Source organism: Salvia miltiorrhiza, chromosome 2 (assembly GCF_028751815.1).
Source record: "Salvia miltiorrhiza cultivar Shanhuang (shh) chromosome 2, IMPLAD_Smil_shh, whole genome shotgun sequence".
NCBI lineage: Eukaryota > Viridiplantae > Streptophyta > Magnoliopsida > Lamiales > Lamiaceae > Salvia > Salvia miltiorrhiza.
The window spans coordinates 24523584-24527746 of NC_080388.1; the positions used below are offsets into that span (position 1 = coordinate 24523584).

The 4163-nt window shown below is 40.4% G+C and overlaps 1 long non-coding RNA gene across 1 annotated transcript; it reads right to left on the reverse strand.

The window, feature by feature from the left end:
- Window positions 1–2326: 2326 nt before the first annotated feature.
- LOC131007809 (uncharacterized) lies at window positions 2327–3310 on the reverse strand. Its single transcript, XR_009096301.1, has 2 exons — window positions 3246–3310; window positions 2327–2550 (listed from the first exon to the last, which is right to left on the reverse strand). It is a non-coding gene; the product is annotated as an uncharacterized LOC131007809 (long non-coding RNA).
- Window positions 3311–4163: the final 853 nt, after the last annotated feature.

The following is a 4163-nucleotide window of genomic DNA, read 5'->3' on the forward strand; positions in this document are numbered from 1 at the left end:
TGAAAGAAAATGACTAAGCTGTTTAATAATTTTTATAGTGATTAAAAATTATTATAGACCTCCACATGCGGTCTCTAGACAAAGTGATTGGCGGTATGAGTAAACGTCCACCCGCGTGGCTTACTTCATATTTGTTTTTCATAAGTTTGTCAGAAGAGGTTTCTATAAAAATATTTAAATTCATTAAAGTAGTGGGAGTTATACAGTAAACGTCCACCCGCGTGGCTTGCTTGTATGATTTTCACAAGTACTTTGGAGAATGATTTTAAATAAGATAACCAAAGTAATTGAATCGAAAGCGACATGGTCCGAGTGAGTATGTCAATTTTGAGAATTTAATTATTAAGGTTAAATTGTGGTCATTGCTTAGATATCATATCAAGTACAATGTACAACTCCCCGCGGAGTCCCTTCTTGATTATGATATGGTCTAGTTAAGGTGCCAACTATTAATTTCTTTTGTCAAAAGGTTAAGTTGACATGGATAGAAATTAAACGACTAGTTGAATAGTCTGGTTGAGGAGTTCGTGTGTAAACGTCCACCCGCGTGGCTTGCACATGGATTCTTTGAGCGGTTGGAGGTTTCACTAATATTGTTTTATCAAAAGGTTACAATATTATTGTTACGAACTATATGCGTTTCATGTTCTTACATGTTTATTTGTTTACTTTCAGATATGTCTATGTCTCCGATTATTAACATTCTAGCCAACAATCCTCTCATCGGTCCTAATTATACCGAATGGAAACGCCATATTATGTACATACTTGACGCTGATGAGCACAGTTTTGTGCTTACTACTCCACGTCCCGCGGCCTTAACTGATGAGTCGACTGATGCGGAACGTGAGGCGCATAAAAGGTGGCACAAGTCGAATAATATGGCCAAGTGCTATATCATGATGACTATGTCACAAACTTTGCAACTCCAGCATCAGGTCATGGATGACGCGGCTAACATCATGTTAAACCTCAAGGAGGTTTATGGGGAGTCCGAGAGGTCTGCTCGCTTTAACTTGATGAGAGAAATCTTATCTTGTAGGATGAGCGAGGGCAGTCCTGTGCACGATCATGTCATGCATATGAAAAATCTGTTTGACAGGCTTGATCTGCTAGGAGGGGGTATCGAAGGCGAAGCCAAGGTCGATATCATCCTCAATACTCTCCCCAAGACCTTTGAGAACTTCCGTCTCAATGTCGTTATGAGCAAGGTCAACTATACTCTTAATGAGTTGTTGAATGCTCTAGTTGCGGCAGAGGGAGTCATGGGCTCGCGCAATGGGAAAGAGGTCCTTGTTGCTGCCAAGGGATCTACTTCTTCGTCGAAAGGCGGGAAAAAGAAGTGGAAAGGTCCAAAGGGCAAGCATGACAATGAGGCTAGTGGGAGCGGTAAAGCCAAAGCGGATGGCCCTACCGGCGGCGTGATCAAGCCAACGGCCAAGGGAAAGTGCTTCAAGTGCGGCAAGGTTGGGCATTGGAAGAAAGATTGTCCAGTGCTCAAGGCAAAGGGACAAGGTACGTCACAAGTTTTAGTAACTGAAACATGTTTAGCTTCGTTTTCTACTCATTCGTGGGTAGTGGATACGGGGGCAACTGACCATGTTTATTACACCTTGCAGGGCTTCAAGCCAACAAGGGAACTGGCAAGTGATGAGATCACCATCTCCATGGGCAATGCGTCGAAGGTCGCAACTGTTGCTATTGGAGATTTATCTTTATGTTTTGGTGATGACATTTTAGTTTTGAGAGACATTTTATATGTGCCGGAGTTTCGGCGGAACATAATTTCTGTTTCAAAATTGTTTTTGAATGGATATTCTGTTACTTTTGATGGGGGTGTCTCTATCATGAGAGATAACAAGATTATTTGTTCTGGAATTTTGAACAACTCTCTCTATACTATTACATGTCCAATGAATAACTCTGTCCATGTTGCATCTACATCACAAATTCTTCCAAATCCAAATAAGAGGAAGTATTATTCTCATGAACAATATACACATGCGTGGCACCTAAGGTTAGGTCACATCAATCTAAATAGGATCCAAAGACTCGTTTCAAATGGAGTCTTGAAAGACTTTCAAGCTGTTCCATTTAGAACCTGCGAATCCTGTATAGAGGGAAAGATGACGGCAAGGCCTTTTAAGGCCAAGGGGAATAGGGCCTCGCATGTGTTAGAATTGATTCACTCTGACTTGTGTGGACCGATGTCCACTTGTCACGACCGGCCTTAATTAAGGATAATTAATCCGGGAAAACCATGACTGGGGAAGGGAAATTAAGAAGCGGGATTCGAAAGGGGTGCATAAAAGAATACTCAAAGAGCTTGAATACGCGTGAAATATTCCTTAAAAAGGAAAAAGGCATCGTTAGGGGCTTGGCTAAAACATTATCAGAGTTTGCAACGGAAGGCGTAACTGAAATAATCAGTGTTTACAGCGGAATGCATAACTGAGATACATGTATGAAGACATGTATCCTTTCTGAGCCTACTTTAAGTTCGACAAAAAACTCCACTCAGCAATACTTCATCGCCCATCACAGCTCAACCTGCACAAACATAAACAACGAAGGGCTAAGTACAAGAGTACTTAGTGGGCAGTTGCCAAACATATAACATAACATCAACAACAAAACACAACATCGCATAAGAGGCATAAGTTTCTTTCAAATCCTTTGCTCATTAAACATTTCCAAATTCATAAATAGCATGAGCGCATTCTTCATCATCAACAATCATAAACAAGCATCGTGTCGTGGAGAAGGCCTTCCCCAACGAACACGGGCATCGCACCGTGAGAGGGGGCCTCCCTCAGCGGTCACGACATCGTACTATTGAGGGAGGCCTCCCCCAATAGACGCTGTAACACTGGCATACTGGCATACTGGCATCGCGCCGCGAGAGAGGCCTCTCTCAGCGGACACGGGCATCGCGCCGTGAGGAAGGCCCTCCTCAACGAACACGGCATCGTACTGTTGAGGGAGGCCTCCCCCAACAGACGCAAGCATCAAACATAAGCATAAACTTATCAGCGTAAAGCATTCAAGCGTAAATAAGTGTAATCAAGCGTAAATTACATAGGGTGTAAATAGTATAAACAGCATAGCGTAAATCATTTAACGTGCAGCATAATAAAGCTTAACTCATTTAAGCGTAATAAAGCATACCATACTTGAAGATCCAATTTGCATTTTAAAGCATAACATTTGCATAGCATTTTATTTACGCGTAAGGAATTGCCCACCTGATAGCAAAGTTTTGCTAAGGTACTCTAACTCCTTGTGTAGTTCTTACTCTCGCGCTTGACCTTAATCACGAGAATATAAAATAAGACATTGTCTCGAGGAAAATTCTTAATTAATGAGAAAGCGTAATTTAACTATGCATGAATCTGGTATGCATGAACTAATACTCTGAGCGATAATCGGGAATTCTACTATTAATCCTCGTTAATAGATTTAGCTAATTCTCGTCTAGCGCGGTCGAATAATACTGTGATTCTTCCTTCCTCATCGGAATATTCTAGTCGTGAAATAAACCTCGCATTTGTACTTGATTGAAAAAGGACTAACTCAGCTTTAAACGAGGTGTGACCTTGTAGAAATTATCGGGCTTTTCGATAGAAGCATCAAAACTAGCGTAACCTCAAATAATTAATAGGCTCAAAAGAGAGTAGCCAATTAATTAAATAAACCAGTGGCTTAAATGAAATAAACAATAATGGCTTGCTTTAAAGTCGAAAGTCCAAAAACAATAATTAATAAACTGGGCGGCTCATTACTGATAAATAATTGGGCTCCATCAAAAATTGATACTGCTAGGCTTAGCTCAAAGGAGTAAATTCAGCTCAAGCTTTAAAAGAATTAAAGCCCAACTTAAAAAGTCTTCGACCCAAAACAATTAAAATAGGGGTCCAAATAATAATTAATGTGGACTGAAAAGAATTAATCTTAGCCCAAAAAGGCAATTTAATCGGCCAAAATGATGAATTAAACTGGCCCAACGAAATATAAATGGGACTAGAATAATAGCCCATCATAAAATATGCATCAGCCCAACTCCTTAATTAAATCGAGCCCAATAGAATTAATGAGAAGGGCCAATTAAATAAAAGACTGGCCCAATTCGAATTTAACTGTGAAAGCCCAAGCAATTAAAATCA